The 19435-nt window shown below is 41.9% G+C and overlaps 1 pseudogene; it reads left to right on the forward strand.

The window, feature by feature from the left end:
- Positions 1–2506: 2506 nt before the first annotated feature.
- On the forward strand, positions 2507–3091 carry LOC102846822 (annotated as a pseudogene).
- Positions 3092–19435: the final 16344 nt, after the last annotated feature.

Below are 19435 nucleotides of genomic sequence, written 5' to 3' on the forward strand. Positions count from 1 at the left end.
TACACTGACTTAAAGTCTAGAGAGGAAAGGTTAAAGGGAAGTTTAGCCCACTCGAGAAGCTGACCTGACTGAAGAGTTGCATCCTGTTTCCAACCTGAGATTTAGTAACCTGTTGACTTCCCTATAATTGTGAGTATGTTTCTGTAAGTTCAGTATGGCCATTGCAGTCGATCAGTAGACTCAGGAAAGAGCCTTGGAAGAGACAATTGGTATTGCTAGAGGTAGTTGCAGGAGCGTGGAGAAATATCTAGCTTCAAAGAAATGGATTTGTTATTGATGTTGTTGATGGGTGCAGTTTCTCCTAGTGAATTTATTAGAGGTCGGATTCAACCATCCTCATACTGCTAGTGCTCTTCTTACAGTTTAGCAATATATTTATAGATAAGCAAATACTGCTGCATTCATACTCTATACTACTGTTGTTGCTTCATCAAGTTGGTATATCAATTCTTATTTGTTGGGACCACATGTGACAGATTAGAAGAGTCCCATAAGGTTTTAAAACTTTCCATGATCTTTACAGGAGGAGATCTCTGGGTCTCTCTCACACTGTGATGGTGGGGAGATTATAGCCACCAATTTTTCAGTTAATTGCCATTTACTTAACCACTGTATCACCAGGCCTTCTTCTATGGGATAACTACATATAAGCTTATATTGCACACAACATGGGTAAATCACAAGAAAAAATGCCGAGTAGAGGCATCCAGACATAAGGGTGTTATTTAATGTTGTTGGTTTAGGGCTGTTAAGTTGGATACAACTCGTATCAACCCTATGAACAGCATATCTGAACCCTGTCCTAACCTGTGCTATCCTCATCATTTCTGACACCCCTGAGCCCATTGCTGCTGTTATTGTGTCAATCCATCTGGCTGAGAGTCTTCCTCTCTTTCAACAACCCTCTGCCTTCCCAGGTATGATGTCCTTTTCCAAGGAATAGCATCTCCTAACAACTTGCTCAAAGTATGTGAGACAAAGTTGTCTTCACTGCCTCCCAGGAACACTACGGATGAACTTTCTCCAAGCATAACTCTTTTGGTTGTCTATGGGATATTCAGTAATCTTCTCCAACACCACAGTTCAAAGGCATCAATTCATTTTTCAGCCATACTTATAAATTGTTCAGCTCTCAAAAGCATAGCAAGAATTGAAAAGACCATGGCCTGAGTCAGGCACACTTAGTCACCAAGGTCACATCATTGTTCCTCAGAAATTCAGAGAGGTCCCTGACTATAGATTTTCCTAATGTAATACATCTCCTGATCTTCTGACTGCTAGTACTAAGGGTATTTATTGTTAATCCAAGTAAGATGAAATAGGTGGTAATTTCAATCTTTTCACCATCTATCATGATGTTTCCTATCAGTCCAGTTATTAGGATTTTTGTTTTATTAATATTGAGATGTAATCCATATTTGAAGACCATCGTCTTTGATCTTCTGCAGCAAATGTTTCAGGTCCTCCTCATTTACAGCAAGCAAGATTGTGTCATCTGCATAATGCAGGTTATTGATGAGTCTTCTTCCGATCCTAATATCATCATCTGCTTCTTCATAGAGTCCAGACACAAGGTAACATCCCACATCTACTATCTGTAGTTCCAACTAGAAGAGCTCATGTCTCATACTTCCAACCAAACACACAAAACTGAAAGTTAGTTAGCGCTTGTATGAATTGCCCGTATTGAGAGTAGGAATGAAAGTGAAGAGCAAGGAGAAAGTTTGTGGATGATCGAAAGACCTTCATGATTGACTGTAATGATGGTTTAAGGGTCTAAATATTTGTTAAACATTATTAAATTCTTCTCTTAAAAGTATCATCTAATTTTATGTGAACTGAACTTTCATAAAGTGGTTTTTAAAAATAAGTAAGGCAACAGGGCATACATATTTAATGCTATTATATAATTAGATATCCCAAGAATATATGCATATTAACAAAAATATAAAGTGAGATGACTTTTATTAATGCTGAGTCTGCCATTACATGCAACCTAGGGCACATTTCTTCCTGGCCCATAAACCACAGAAGAAGGGAGGGGAGTCTGTCCTCATTATAAAGGCCTTACAACATTTTGCTTCCAGTTACTTCATCAATTAATTGGAAGGAACTTTCAGGAAATACTCGACTAGTGATCACAGAGACACTCAAGAGCAACTTCTAAATGCATCGTAAAAATTAGTCTCAGAAAATTAGATTGTGATCTGCAAACAGGAAATAGTGCAGAGGTCTCTGCATCATGGTTTAAGTCAATCAGGAACACTTAATGGCCTCATTTTTGTGCATTATAAATCAAAGGTGAGTGCTGTGGCAATGTGCGGAGATAATCTCTGAGTCACCTTTGGAAATAATGAACTTGGCTGCAAAAAATCTTTGACCTTCACCAAGTCTCCAAAATTCCAACAACTGATCCCTTCAGTGACCTTAAAACACATTACATGGTCCTGTTTTGACTACGGCTGAAGACCAACCACAAGTTGAATTGTTTATGAAGGCTAGACTGTTCATGGTGCTGTGGTTCAAAGGAGTCACCTACAATGTCACAGACAGAAACTATGCAGAAGCTGTGCCCAGAAGGACAGTTCCTATTCCTGCTGCATGGCACCAAAGTGCACACAGCCATCAAGATCTAAGAATTCCTGGAACCTGTGCTGTGCCCTCCCAGGTACCCTAAGTTGGTAGCTCTCAGTACAATTGGTCTGGATATATTTGCCAAATTTTCTGCCTACATCAAGAATTCAAACCCAGCACTCAATGATAATTTAGAGAAGGGGCTTCTAAAGGTTTTGGACAACTGCTTGGTACTCACCTCCCAGAAGAAGTGGAAAAGTGCTAAGGATGAAGGCAGCTCTCAGAGGAAAGTTCTGGATGGCGATGAGCTCACCCTGGCTGACTGTAAGATGTGACCAAAACTCCACCTTGTTCAGGTTGTATGTAAGAAGTACTGGGGATTACCCATCCCACACCAGTTTAAGGAAGTGCATCGGTACCTAGGAAATTATTATACTCAGCAAGAATCGTCCCCACTTACCCAGGTGATGAAGAGATTGAGCTGGCCCAAGAGAAAGGAGCCAAAGCCCTCAAATGAAACCCTCTTCCTAGATTAACTCCTTCTATTTTCCCCCCAAAAGCCCTGAGTTGCTTCCACTTGGCTATTCAGTGGGTGTACTCCAAAATGACCACTGGGCAGGGAATCCTGAAGCACTTGCACAGTGCTGGCTAGGGGGATGAGAGGAAAGGATGGAAGGACTTGGATGAGATTTTTTACTGTAGAGTGGGATTTCACCTTTTCAGCTCTGGAGAAGATCATATGATCATCTGACTCAAATGCGTTCCATTTCTTCCTTAACAATATCTAATTTTCCTATATTCATGGTTCTCACATTCCATATTCCAATCACTAGTGTTTCCTTACAACTGTTCCTCTTCCTTTGTATTTCCATACTTGAAAGCTCTGCCTCAGTTGCCCTATCTTTTAGTCTACGTATGTTCTATTGTACATAGGGTTTTCAGAGGCCTGCTATTTCAGAACTGGATGGCCAATCCTTCTATCTAGCCTGTCTTAATCTGAATGCTCAGATTTAGGAAAGTATCTGACAGACAAACATTTTATGGAAAAAAGCAGATTAAAGATACTTCCCAATATTTTCAGTGTTGTCCCCGCCCTTGATACAAGTGTCTTGACACACCCATTTCCCTGCTCCACCATCCACCAGCATCCGCTTCCACTCCCACCCACTCCCTTCAACACTGTTGCAAGAAGGGACCAGTCCTTGGAGAAGGACGTCATGCTCTGGAGAGTGGAGGGACAGCATAGGAGAGGAAGACCCTCTATGAGGTGGATTGATTCAGTGACTGGTGTAATCAGGGTGGGTGTGTCAGAGACAGTGAGATTGGCACAGGATAGAGCAGGGTTTAGGGCAGTTGTACACAGGGTCACTATGAGTCGCAAGTGACTTGACGGCACATAACAACAACAAGAGTGGGATAGGATAAAATATTTCATTAATAAAACACAGAATGAAAAAACAAACCCGTATTATATGATGAATTAAAGCATACAACCATGTTGTTGTTGTTGTTATGTGCCGTTAAGTAGATTGTGACTCATAGTGAACCTATGCAGAATAGCTCTGAACCCTGTCCTATCATGAGCCATTCTCACTGTCTCTGACACACCTAACCCCTGTAACTGTGTCAATCTCACTCATCCAGGGTCCTCTTCTCTTGTGCTGTCCCTCCACATTTCTAAGAATTGGGCCCTTCTTGCAGCATGCCCAAAGCATATGAGATGGAGCTTCAAAAGCTTTACCATCAAGGAACAACTTGGCTTCACCTTCTCCATGACAAACTGTTCGTTCTCTTTGCAGTCTATGGAATGTTCAACACTCTTCTCCAGCACAACTCAAAGACATTGGTCCCTCTTCTGTCATCCTTAGTCATTGTCCAGCTATCTGAAGCATAACTAGTAATTGTAAAGACCATGGCCTGCATCAGGCACAGCTTAGTTGTTGTTATATGCCATTGAGTTGCCTGAGACCCATAGCAAGCCTGGGTACAGCAGCTCTGAACCCTGCCCTGTCCTGAGCCAGTCTCACTAATTCCAGCACACCAACCCCCATTGGCCCAGTTACTGTATCAATCCATCTCGTCCAAGGTCGTCTTCTCCTGCGCTGTCCCTCCACCCTTCCAAGCATGGTTTCTTTCTCCAATGACTGGTCCCTCCTGGCCACATGTCCAAAGTATGTAAGACGGAGCTTCAAAATCCTAGTCTCCAAGGAGAAAACTTGGTTTCATCCTCAAGAATCCCTTCTCTCTGCTTCTTCCTAAAGGAGAGTGTCTCCTAGAGGCAAGGATGGCACAGCTTCCCCTCACATACTTTGGGCATGTTGCTAGGAGAACCTATTCCTTGGAAAAGGAAATCATGCTTGGAAAGGTGGAAAGTCAGTAAAAGAGAGGAAGACCTTCAGTGAGATGGATTGACAGTGTCTGTAGCAATGGGCTCAAGTGTGTCTGAGTGATGAGGATGGCGCAGGATAGGACAGGGCTCAGATCTCCTCTTCCTAAGTTTTTAACCAATCATATTCAACTCAACAGCACCTAACAAGAAGAACAAAGGAGGTGAAAGTCTTTGCTTTTAGAAGGAGGAGAAATCCTAACAGCTTCCAAGTGACATTTTAAGCATGTTTTCAAAGGCTGTAAGGCACTGGAAAAGTGATTGTCTACTTTTCTCTTGTGGGGCTGCTAGTAGATTCAAACCACCAACGAGAGATGGTCTTTAGGTTAGCAGCACAAATGCATTTCAACTACTTCACCAGAGCTCCTTTCCTTGTTTGTTTTTTAAGAGTTGTATACACATGGGACCAAGGAGACTGCTTATTTCTAATAAGGTTTGTTGTTGGCTTTTTTTTAAAGGCCTGATGGGAAATTACAAGGATTCTAAGCAGACATTTTATCCATTCTAATTGATCCCATCATTGACTGAGGGCTACATGGGGTAAAAAGGTCTGTGCTCTGTCAGAGATCAGAATTAAGTCTCTGTGCATGCTGCAGCAATGGGCTTAAGCAGGTCAAAGAGTGTGAGGCTGGCACATGAAAGGACAGAGTTCAGGTCTGTTGTTCTTGGGGTCACGATGAGTCATACTCAACCCAACGGCACCCATCAACAACAACAACAATACTGACTAGATGTAAGCTTTTTGGGAAAGTTATTTGATGGGTTTTGTTTCATTTTTATCAAATGGAGCCCAGCAGAATTTACAGGGTAGGAGAATGTGCTGAGGAAAATGAGTGAGCACAACCTGAGGTCACAGATGTAAATAGAGTCTCCATAGTAGAGGGTAGAAGCAAGATGGCTAACTCAGAAATGAAGACAAGCGTTAGGGGCGTCCTGCCGACAGCCTTGGCATGGGCTGCTGAAGGAATGGGCTGTCTTAAATTCTCACTGTTGTTGTTGTTGTTGATTGCCAGTGAGTAGAGCACTACTCATAGAAACCCTATCAACAAAAGGCCTGAAGCCTTTCTACAACTACCAACATTTATCAAAGTTCATAGAGTTTCTAGAGGCATGTTGCTTAGGAAATGGATGCCACTCCTGCTTCCAAACCTGTCTTAAACTGGGAGTTCTACCAAATGGCACAAGGTTCAGCATCACAACAACACCAGGTTACCTCAGTACAGCAAAATGACAGAAGAGTGCTGTACCACTTAGAAGAATGTTAGAGAGCTCTGGTGGCCTAGAGGCAAGAAGCTGCACTGCAATTGCAAAGGCCTCTATCTGCTCCACAGGAGAAGGATGAGCAATCTCCTGTGCAATTAACTGCCTCTGAAAACCCATCAGAGGGTCAGCTATGAGTTGGTTCTGACTTGACAGGATATAACAGTAAATTCTCACTAAGTACACAAACAAGACTGACCTTCAAGGTCTTGAAAAATTCAAACAAGAGAACAAGAAAAGACCTGTTGCAGCGCCTGATAGAAAAGGCCATTCAGGAAAAGTTAGGTGTTCTGTACAGGCAGCACTGATAGCCTAGTAGTAAGCAGCCGTGCTGCAATCCCAAAGGCACATGGTTCAAACTCACCACCTACTCCACAGGAGAAGGATGAGCAATCTCCTCTCATGCAATTTACTGCCTCTGAAAACCCAATGGAAGGTCAGCTATGGAATGACAACACACAACAAAAACATCTGAATATATATAATAAAAGATGAGCTACATGCTGAATATACCATGGACTACTAGGAGAGCAAGCAGGTTTGACCTGGAGAGGGTGAAACCAGAATGTTCCTTGGAGTCAAGGATTCTGAAGCTTCGTCTGACATACTTCGGGCATGTTGCAGGGAGGGACTGGTCCTTGGAGAGGGACATCATGTTTGGGAGAGTGGAGGGACAGTGCAGGAGAGGAAGACCCTCGATGACATGGATCGATTCTATGAGTGGGGTTGTGGGAATGAGTGTGTTTGAGATGGCAAGGTTGGCACAGGATAGAATGGCATTTCGGGCTCTTGTACATAGGGTCGCTCTGAGTCACAAGCAACTCGATGGCACGTAACAACAACATAATTAAGTGATGGGGATAATATACTTGTAAGAAATGAGAGGCATCACAATATAACTTTCTCTGTGGTATCACTTAACAGTTTGTGATTTTCTTATTAATAAAATACTTAAAAAAATATTAGTTGCCATCGAAATGGATCTGTCTGATGGCAACCCAGGGATTCTGGTGGCTTAGAGGTTAAGAAGCCATGCTGCCGGCAAAAAGCACACAGTTCATATTCACCAGCTCTCCACAGGGGCAAGACGGGTATTCTCCTCCTATGCAATTCACTGCCTCTCAAAACTCACAGGAGAGTCAGCTATGAGTCGGTTCTGACTCAACAGAATGAAATAACAACATCACATGACATGACGACCATGTTTGTGGGAGTAGATCTGTGCTCCATTGTGTTCTCTTGTTGATTTTTCAGAAGTCGATGGCCAGGACTGTCTTCCAGGGAAGCTGTGGGAATACTTGAACCTTCAACCTTTGATTAGCAGCTGAGTGCACTAACTGTTTTCCCCATAATGCAAGTAGGCTTTTTAAAAAGCAATAGAAATAACATCAAAGCCCGGCTGCTGCTGTCCAGTAGATGCTAAGTCATGGAGACTCCGTGTCTGTCAGCATGGAACCCACGGGGCCCCACAGCTGGGTCTTCAGAAAGCTGCCAAACCATTTCCCCCAAGCCTCTGTGGGTGAATTCCAACCACCAACCCTTCCATTAGCCTAGTACACTAACCATCCCAGCACCCAGCAGCACCACTGATGTGTAAAAGAGCACATCACATACTGTATTTTTAAAATAGAATAGTTGCAATAATACACTTCTGTTTTCCATCTGAGGAGTCATCTAACACACCAGAGAAAAATATGGGGACTGAAAATTAGCTAATTCTGCCCAAGTGGAGTGAGGGCAGGTCCTTGAGCTAGCCTCCTGTGTCCCCACACGTCCCCAAATATAGGGCTGTGGCCAGGAGTGCCCAGTGTTCAGTTTAATAAATGTCTTTTTCGTCCTGATTGATGGAACAGTAAACACACAGGCAGTTCAGCCTCAGGAATCAAGAAGAAAGAAGGAGGTAACAGAAGACCACAGACTGACAGATGCCCTGCCTTTATTTAGACAAAGAGAGAAACTGGATTGCGGAATTCAAGAGATTTTTATGTGGATCCCTGGCAACATCCAAGAGCAGAGTTATTTCTGTCTTGGATTCCAGGCTTTTAAAAGAAAACAGGGAAAATAAATGGGACAATTAGGCACAGAAAGACCCCGCTGAGAAAGGTAAAGGGAACCGGCTGGCAGCCTCCTTGCTCCAAGGTTGCAACTCGGTCAGGTTTCCAGCGAGGGCTGTGGAGGTGGGAAGGACGTCACAGTCTGGCCCAGTGAGATGGCAGTCCTGGGTCACTTGAGACAGCTCTCTCGGGAGAGAAATGTCTGCTTCTCGTGCTCCTGCACGGAGTGTGCCCCTGCTCTCTAATCACGTGCGTCCACAGCACTGGCAGATAGCAAAGGCATCTGGCATTTTCCAAGCCAAACTGGGGCCAAAGAAAAAGCCACCTATCCATCATCTGTCCAGCCTGCGGGATAACTAATTTCTGTGAACCTGAGGGATGTTCCTTCAGAGTAAGGCAGGTGACAGAAGAATACAAATGACCTGTTTACAGATGTCAGTGCTGAGCTGAGCAGCCGGCTAGGTGGACAGCGTGGAAACGCTGACAGATTTTAATATCTTGCTGTCTAGCCACGAGACCAAGTACACACACTCCCAGAAGCAGCCATGACCTTGGAGGGATGTTGTCTTTGCTACTTAGTCTTTAAGCAAAAGTAAATGTTAGCTGTGTGGAACAACATGGCTTTCTCTCTTGATTTTCCATTCTTCCCTACAACAGGTGTTTGCAGAAAGCTGACTGGGGACCCAGGACTGGATTAGGTCTAGGGAATAGTGCATCGAGCAATTCCACTTAATCTCCCACTCATGCAAGGTTTAGTCAGCCTCCACCCCATGGTCACAGGGTGCTATGGACAGAGCTCACACATCCTCCCCTCCAAGGAAAGAGTGTTCCAGGTTTGCTGGAGCTGAGTCACCATCCAACTTTGAAGCTTCCATAGAAGGGAAAAATCATGTCATTGCAGCAATATTGTATTGCCTTGTTCTGTGGGAGAAATAATCCCTTTCTTTCTCTCATCTATAAAGCAATTCTCAGATTCACAACCATTCTGCACTTCATATCATCTATTACCCTACCCACCCACTGCCTTTGAGTCAGTTCTGTCTCAGTGACCCTCCTCTAGTTTCTGAGGCTGTGCATTTTAAAGGGATGCGACTGTCCCACTTTTTGTCACAGAGTAGCTGGTGGCTTTAAACTGGTGACCTTTAGATTAGCAGCCCAATAGCTTACGTACTATGCTGCCAAAGCTCTACAACAACATATTGCATTATGTCAACAAAGAAGAGGGAGACCTACAACCAGATGGATTGACACGGGGACTGCAGCAATGGATTCAAGTGTGTCAGAAATTGTGAGGATGGCACAGGAGAGGACAGCTTTCAGGTATGTTGTGCACAGGGTCACAATGAGTCGGACTCAGCTCAACAGCACCTAACGCCAAAAACAAGAAGGGTCATCTGGTGGTCCTGAGCTGTGCAAAGAGCCAAAATACTCAGCTGTTACCGAAAAGGTTGACATTCAAGTTTACATAAGAGCTCCCTGGAAGGAAGAACCCATATGTTATCTGCTTCTAAAACACTAGCCCTTGAAACCTCTATTTAACACATTTCTGCTCTGGCACTCATAGCATGGCTATAAGTCAGAATAAACTCCACTGCAACTGGTAATGGACAATCAGTCTCTCCCCTTCACTCTGAAAGCTTCAAGGGTAGAAGGAAATGAGTGGAGATATGAGACAGGGAGAGGCTCACTGTTCCTCGTCCTACAGGCCACCATCATGACAAAAAGGGCTGAAGACATAAAGGGCAGAATCGTTCAACATCCCCTCTCCTAGTTGTGGCCAAGAGAGCAAAAAGTGACACTGACACGGGCAGAGGGAGGAACACACGCTGCAGACTTTTGCACAGATACCCACTGAACTCTGGAAGAGATCGTCTTGATGGGGCTGCCTTAGTTCGTGGACAAGAAGCAGCAATTCTTGCCGCCCTAGAGGACTACAGAAAATAGCTCAGATGAGTACCAGTGAACTGGCCAGAGTCCCACCTTGGGAGAGGCAAGAAAACCAAATGTGATATGTCAAGGGTTCAGAAAAGGTCTAGAGCCCATCAGAAACTGAGAGCAAACCAACCATACCAGGAACTCTGGTCAAGCCAAAGATGCTGTGATCATGAGTTACACGTGCCTCCAACCTCAGCTACAAATAGCAGAAGCCGGAGGAGAGATACTGTGATGTGGGAGCCAGAGGAGCCAGATCTGAGAACTTGTTTGGATGGCAGGAAATAAGAGGGAGAACTGAAAGACCAAGCACTCAGTTCATCCTACAGGGACCTCTTAGTGCACCTGCCAAAGGCTGATGATCATCATGATGGTAATAGTGGTCGCCTGGTGGTAAGATTCATTAACATCTGGTGTTATGCAGATGATACAGCATTACCTGCAGAAACATTTGCTGCAGAAGTTCGAGGACTGTAGACTTCAATATGGATTGAAGCTGAACATCAAGAAGACAATGATTCTTACCACTAGGCCAATTGGTTAGCACCATGATGGAGGGAGAATAGATTGGGGTTATTAATAATTTAAGCTTGCTCAGCTCCACAATCAACACTCTTGGCACCAAGAAATCAAAAGATGCATTGGATTGGGAAAGTCTACTGTCAGGAACCTTTCCTAAGTGCTAAAGAGCAATGATGTCAGTCTAGAGGTTAAGGTGCACCTGATTTAGGCCATGCTCTTCACAATCACTTGCTATTCATCAGATATCTGGACAATAATGAAAGAAGAAGAATCAATGCCTTTGAACTGTGGTGCTGGAGGAGCATACTGAATATACCATGAAACACCAGAGAACAAATAGGTCTATCTTGGAGAGAGTAAAACCAAGTTTCTCCTTGGAGGCAAGGAAAGTGAAGCCCCAGCTCACATACTTTGGGCATGTGGCCAGAAGAGACCAGTCCTTGGAGAAGGACATTATGCTTATATATGTGGAGGGACGGCAGCACAGGAGTGGAAGATCCCAGATGAGACAGATTGACACAATAGATGGGGCAATGGCACTAGGTGTGTTGGAGTCAGTGAGACTGGCTCAGGACAGGGGAGGCCTCAGAGCTATTGTACACAGAGTTGCTATGAGTCATAAGTGACTTGATCACATACAACAAAAGCTAAAAGAAAGCTGCACTGCAATCGTGAAGGTGTGTGGTTCAAATCCATCAGCTGCACTGCAGATGGATGAGCAGTCTCCTCCCATTTAATTAACAGACTCTGAAAATCTGCAGGAGGGTCGATTCCAACTCAATAGTCCACAGCAGCACCACCCAAGAATGGTAGAATTTCAAGTGATTTTTTTTTTTACTTTCTTCTTTCCTTTATAGTGTTCTATTTAGATTATCTACAATGAGTTCAAATGATTTATGCAATTTTTAAATGCTACATTCATTATATTAAGATAACTGGACCAGACTAAAATAATTATTCCTCCTCCCACACATACCCCTTCCTTTCTCTCTGCTTATTTAGTGGGTGGGTCTCTGGCAATGTTTAGTCAGAGGGAGAAGAGAAGCTACCTTTTACACTGCAGTGTCCAATTTACAAAGAACAAAAGTTCAACTGCTGGCTTCTGATTTTATAAACCTTTATAGGAGGAAAAGCTCCACTTTATTTCCCTTACAGAAATTGATGGGTTTCAATCGGTGACCTTTTGGTTGGCAGCCCAATGCGTTAGAGGCTACCTGACTAGGCTCAGCTGAGGTTAAATAAATTTTTACCTCCTCTCCATTTCCACCCCAGGTGCTTTCTGGAAATCTAGATCTTATTTTGACTCTTTGCTGGGATTCACCACACCCTTTGTTCTTCATAGATACACTCCCTTGTGATTTATTCATTTCCTCTAAGCCTAAAGTACTTTTCTTTCTGGGCCTTATTTATCTTTCCCACCCTGTACTGCTTCTCCTTATTTCAAAAAAGATTCACAGGGTCTAAAAAAAAGAAAGAAAACAGATTCAACAATTGGTTTGTTTGTTTCTTTTGTAATCAGTGCATGTACTCAGTCAAAGATAGTTCTTTCTCGACATTCCAAGTAACCTTTAACTAAATTGCCCATGACATTCAACAAACAAAAGGCAAGATTCCAAACAAGGAGGCTGAACAAATTAAACAAAAGAAAGGCCAATTTAACACTCTCAACATAGACTCCAGAGGGAGAGTTAGTTGGTCCTGAAGGTGAGTGGTATTATTAGGAGGAAGGAAGCTTTCAGTGCACCAAAGTGAATGATTTTAAGTGCAAATTATCAGTACTAGTAATAATATTAGTATTAACAATATTAATAAAGAACAGAAATACTTTTACCCCCTGGGAGGTAGAGAAAACCCCAGAATGAGTTGAGGGATAGCAGATGCCCTTATAGCAGTTATTCCCTGGTGGACATCACTTTGCTGTCTACATGAAATCAGGCACTCTCAACTACCTCTTCCTAGGTTGAACTTCCTCCTGAGTTTCCTCTGTTGTTGTAATTGTCATTCTTATTAGATGTGGTCAATTAAGACTCAGAGTGATCTATCAACAGCCAAGCAGAACCCTACCCTATCCTTATCTCTGATAGACTAGAGTTCACTGCTGAAGTCACCTGGTCAACCCATCTCATGGTGGTCTTCCTCTCCTTTACTGACAATTCATTGTTCCAAGCATATTTCTTTCCAAGGAATAGCCTTACCTAACTACATGTCCAAAGTATGAAAGAGAAGCTTTGCCATCTTTGCTTCCAAGGAGCATTCTGACTGCATTTTTTTCTAAGTCATATTTGTGTGTCCTTTTGGCAGTCCATTCAGTACCCTTCTCCAACATCACAGTTCAAAGGCATCAACTCTTCTGTCATTCTTATTCATTGCATAACTATCTGATGCATAGCAAGTGATTGAGAAGACTATGGCCTAAATCAGGTGCACCTTAGTCTTCATAAGGACACCATTACTCCTCAGCATTCTGGAGAGGTCCCTGATGGCAGATTTGCCCAATGCAATATGTCTCCTGATTTCCTGACTGCTGGTACCAAGGATATTAATCGTTGATCTAAGCAAGATGACATCATTGACAGCTTCAATCTTTTAAGTGCCATCCAGTCAAGTGTGACTCATGGCAACCCTATGAACAAAAAACCTGAACCCTGTTGTATAACTACTGTCGTTTCTCTAAGTCCATAGAGTTTCCAGAGGCATGTTATTTAGGAAGTGGATGCCACTCCTGCTTCCAAGCCTGTCTTAATCTGGAAGCTCCATCAAAGAGTGTCCACAATGAGTAACTATTATGGCATTTGACACTCCAGAGGCTCAGTGTTCAATATCACAGGAACCTCAAGTTATTTCAGTAGAACAAACTGACAGACCAGTCCTGTACCACTTTGAAGAATGTTCATTCCAAACACAATTAACAACATCTCACTGTTAGCCAAATCCAGCAACTACAATCAGCTCACACACAGTTGTGAGCAAAACAAAAACAACCAAACAGTTGTGAGCAAATCAAACAGTCCACACCCAACCTTCAACCAGAACAAGAAGAACCCACCTTTCAGAACCCATAGGTGTCATCAAATTGACTATAACTCAAAGCTATCTTAAGTGCAACATAAGAGTGCCCTGCCTAATCCTGTACTACCCTCCCAACCTTTTCAGTGTTTAAATTCACTGTTGTAGTCCCTGCCTAACCATCCCACTGAGGCTGTTTCTCTTTTTTGTTGATTCTGCACTCTTTTCCAAGGACTGGTCCCATCAAATAACAAACACTCTCATCATATATGAAACGAAATCTCATCATCTTAAAGAACACTCTGTACTTCTTCCAAAACAGATGTGTTTGGTTTTTTAGCAGTCCGTGATAACTATTCAAGATTCTTTGCTACCACCACAATTCAAATGTATCTATTCTTCTTCCTTCTCCATTGTTGTTGTGTACTGTCAAATCAGAACTGACCCATATCTGACCCTCCAGAAGGTTTTCAGAAGCAGTTAATCACATGGGAGGAGATTGTCCATCTTTCTTCCAAGGAGCTGCTAATAGATTAAAATCATGTGCCTTTCCTTCTCTGTTAGAATTCTCCAATCTTTTCCCCTGGTGTTCTAGGTCCAAGATAGTAGAGTCCTGTCCAACAGAGGCTGATGGACATGGTACAAACAATGAAGACTCAAGGAAAATGCAGGCTTGCTAAATTTTTTCCATTTTACCAAGAATTAGGAAATCAAAGGACAAAACACATTAGGAAAATCTGCCGCCAGAAACCTCTTCAGAGTGCTAAAGAGCAATGATGTCAATCTAGAGACTAAGGTGTACCCTGACCCAGACTATGGTCTTCTCAATTACTCACTCTGCGTCAGAGAGTTGGACAATGACTAAGGATGATAAAAGAAGAATTAATGCCTTTGAATTGTAGTGCTGGAGGAAAGTATTGAACACACCATGCATGGGCTGCCAAGAGAACAAACAGATCTGTGCTGGAGAGGGTGAAACCAAGTTTCTCCTTGGAGACAAGAATTCTGAAGTTTCTTCTCACATACTTTTGGCATATTTCTAGGAGAGACCAGTCCTTCCAGAAGGACATCATGCTCGGAAGGTCGGAGGGACAGCACAGAAGAGGAAAACTCTGAATGAGATGGATTGACATAATAACTACAGTAATGGAGCAGGTGTATTGGAGTCAACGAGATTGGCTCAGGACATGGCAGGTTTGACAGCTATTGTGCATATGGTCACTATGAGTTACAGGTAACTCCACAGCACATAGTAAGAACAATAACACCAAAAGGTATTGTAGTTCAAATCCAGAAGCCGTTCCACAGGAGAAAAAAAGGCAGTCTCCTCCATGCACTTGACTACCTCTGAAAACTCACTGAGTGAGCTATGAATTGGTTCCCACTCAATGATACATAACACCACCACCACCAGCCCAAATTACCACCTGCCCCATTGCCCCAAGTTTAATGTCATTGAACCAATTCTTCCTGACACCTAAATGCTTTGGCTCTGCATTCTCACACACAGTCCTTGCTTTCATCTTGCACTGGAGTACACCTCGATTTCCTAGGTTCATATTTTTGCCTGGCCTTACTGAATACCAGCCTCTTCATTCTAACTGTTCTTCATACATCCCCAAGGACCACTGTGATACTGTTTCCCCAAGTATTAGTATCACCTACCCCACTGTTTTCATGAAAGTCTGCCCTAGTTGAGCCCATTGCTCTACCCTAGACCCTCTGGAAGGTCTCAAGCAGGAAACTGGCATTTGGCAGTGTCTGAAGACACTTTTGAGCTTCAAACCTGGATAAAAGAGTATGCTGTTGTTAACTGATAGGCAGAACCAGAGATTCTGTCAAACATTCTACAAAGTAGAGGTGGTGGTGGTGGTGGTGGTGGTAGGTGTTGTGTGTTGTCTAGTTGGAATGGACTAATTCCAATCGGAAATGAGCCTCCAGTGGGTTTTCAGAGGCTGTAAATTCCAATTAGAATTGAGCCTCCAGTGGGTTTTCAGAAGCTGTAAATCAAACAAAAATTGAATGTTCGTCTTTCTCCCACAGAGCAACAAATGGATCCAAACCGTATGCCTTGAAGTTGACAAAGCAGCTCTTTATCAACTCAGCTACCAGAGACACCTAATGTATAGGCAATCCACCACAACAAATAAATATTTAAGTTTTAAAGGTGTGTATCAGACTTTTATCCTTTCATCATACCTACTCAATGTGTATGCTGAGCAAATACTCAAAGAAATTGCACTTCTTCAGTAGGAATGGTGCACTGGGAATTGGAGGAAGGCGCATTAATAACCTACATATATAAGTGACACAATTTTACTTTCTGAAAGTAAAGAGAGCTTGAAATCCTTACTGAAGATAAAGACTATATCCTTTAGTACAGATTACATCTCAACATAAATAAAACAAAAATCCTTACAATTGGACCAATAAACAATATCATGTTAAGTGTACAAAAGATTGAAGGCATCAAGAATTTAATTTACTTGGATTCACAGTTTATATCCCTGGAAGCAGCAGCAGTCAGGAAGCCAAAAGATCTGATGCATTGGGTCAATCTTCTGTCTACTCTTTAAAGTGCTAAAGAACAAGGATGTAAGTTTAAAGATTAAGATGCACAGAATTTGTGCCGTAGGATTTTTTTCTATTTTTTCCTTTTTGCCGTAGTATTTTATATTGCTTCATATGCTTATCAAAATTGGACAATGAATAAGGAAACTGAAAAAGAACTGATGCTGTTGAACTGTGGTTTTGGTAAAGAATATGGATTATACTATGAACTGTCAAAAGAACAAACACATTCATCTTCACAGAGGTACAATCACAGGGCTCCTTAGAAGTAAGGATGGTGAGAATTATTCTCCTATATTTTAAATACCTTGTCAGAAGGAGCCAGTCCTTGGAAAAAGACATCATCATGTTTGGGAAAGTAAAGGGTCAGCAATGGGGAGGAAGACCCTCAACAGGTTGAACTGCAACATGAGCTTAAATACAGCAAGGAATGGGAGGTTACTGCAGGACGGGGCAAGGTCCCCTTCTGCTTACAGAAAATGACTCACTCAACGTCAGGTAACAGCAATAACAGCAAGTGCCAAAAGGATTGAGGCTGAGGGAACCTGCTCTGGATAGGGTTCTGGTGAAATAAGTCCAAAATGAAATATTCTTTAGAGTGCTCCACCCCTCTAGCCTACCCTGGCACTGAAGATACTGAAGAATATAAATGGCCTCATTTTTAAAAATTATTATACTAGTTTATTAAGAAAGTTCAAATACATTCTTTTTCACACCAGATTCTTCCAATTTCCCTCACTCCCCCACCCAACAAATTGTACAACCTCATGATTAATCCCCCACCCCGCACCCTCCATCCTCACTCCTCTGCTTTCAACCTCCCCCCACCTCCCACCCCCACCTTGGATCCTCATACGCATTCTACAATAATGGTTTTATACAATATGTGTCCTTGTGGGATTCAGCACAATGCTTTACAGTTCTTCCCAAGTTAGGTAATAATTTACAAAATCATTGCTACTGCTGCATAGTATTCCATTATATGAATATACCACAACTTCTTAATCCATTTTATTGCAATGGGCATCTGGGCTGTTTTCATATTCTTGCGATGGTAAATAATGCTGCTATGAATATTATTAGTGTACAAGTCTCTGTTTGTGCCTCAGTTCTCATTTTCTCAGAGTATACTCCAAGCAGTAGAATAGCTAGGGTGTATGGAATTTGTGTGTTCCGCTTTTTGAGGAAGCGCCAAACTGTCTTCCAGAGTGGTTGTACCATTTTACAATCCTACCAACAATGTGTAAAAGTTCCTTTCTTGCCACATCCTCTCTAACATTTAATACTTGCTGCCCTGTTAAACTTTGCCATTGTTACTAGAATGAGATGATGTCTCATTGTGGTTTTAGCTTTGCATCTCTCTTATTGCCAGTGATTTTGAGCATTTCTTCATGTGTCTGTTGAAATGGCTTCATTTTATATATGACATCACTAAGGGTCTAAGGGAATATATAGTATACTCTGGTGGCCTAGTGTTAAGGAATCATTTTGGCATCCAAAGGTGCATGGTTTGAATCCACCAGCTACTATGTGGGAGAATCTTTTCCCTTATAATTAACTGTGTCTGAAAACCTGCTGAAAGATCAGTTATGAATCAGTTCCAAGCCAAATACACAACAACAACAACAACATGGGAAGATACAACAGCTCCAAGTTTAAACAAGTTTAATTACTTAGATCATAATATTATATTACAGTAAAACCTTTTTATTACAATTAAGACAGATGCACATGAAAATTCCAATAAGATACCATCTTACCCTAATAGCAGTGGCAAAGCTTAGTAGGGCAGCAAGTAATATATGTTGGAGAGGATATGGAGAGGTGGAAACTCTCATACCAGGTTGGTGAGATTGTAAAATGGTATAACCATTCTGGAAAGCAGTTTGGCATTTCCTAAAAAAGTTGAACAGAGAAACTCTAATCCACTACTTGAATATGCTCCATGGAAATTAGAACTGAGACACAAACAGAGACCTGTCCATAGTGTTCATAGCAATGTTATTCATCATTGCAAGAATGTGGGAAGAATGCAACATGCAGGCCCAATGATTTTGTAAATCACTAACTAACTTGGGAGGGACTGGAGAGCGTTATTCTAAGTGAATTAACTCAGTACCATAAGGACAAATACTGTATAAGACGATATTTGTGTATGAGGATTCAAGGAAGGGAGTGGGAGACCGGAGAGATGAGGATGGGTGAGTTGGGGTGAGGCTAATCATAGGTTCGCAGAATTTGATGGGTGGAAGAAGGAATGGGTAAAGGAAATTAGAAAGATCCAGTGTGAAAAGCAAGTATACAAATTTTATAAGTGATCTAGTATAAAATAAAAAGTGTATTTAAAAAGTATATATAAAAAGAAGGAACTCTCCCAGGGTCATTGTATGAAACAAGCATAAACCTAACACCAAAACCAGCCAAAGATTGTACCAAAAAAGAAAACTACAGACCAATATCTCTCATGAATAACAAAAACGTGGCCAATATAATCCAACACTATATCAAAAAGTAATTCATCATGACCATCATAACATTTATACAAGGAGGGTTCAACATAATAAAATCAAACAATGTAATTCATCATGTTATCAAAGCAAATAAAAAGAACTACATGATCCTATCTATTGACACAGAAAAGGCTTTTGGAAATATTAAACACTCCTTCCTAACTAAAACATTCAACAAAATAGAAAAGGAAGGGAATTTCCTCAACATAGTAATAAGTATATAGGCAAAAAGAAGAACCAATATCATTCTCAATAGTGAAAGACTAAAGCCATTCCCCTTGTGAGCAGGGATTAAACAAGGGTGCCCACTACCACAACTTCCCTTCAGTATTGTATAGGAAGCACATACAATCAATATGACAAGAGAAGAAAGTGAGAGGCATCCAGATCAACGAATACATGGTAAAACTGTAGCTATATGCAGATTATTTGATAGCGTACACAGAAAATACCAATGACTCAACAAAAAACTGTTAGACCTGGTAGACTAATTTAATAGATATATGAGATCAATGTATAAAAATCTGTGGAATTCCTCCACAGTAACAAAGAAAACATAGAAAAAGAGACTAAGAAAGTAATACCATTTACAATAACAAACCACAATTTGAGATACTATG

The sequence above is a fragment of the Elephantulus edwardii genome, unplaced genomic scaffold (genome assembly GCF_000299155.1).
Source record: "Elephantulus edwardii isolate Elephantulus edwardi_28Jun2011 unplaced genomic scaffold, EleEdw1.0 scaffold00102, whole genome shotgun sequence".
In the NCBI taxonomy this organism is placed as follows: Eukaryota; Metazoa; Chordata; class Mammalia; order Macroscelidea; family Macroscelididae; genus Elephantulus; species Elephantulus edwardii.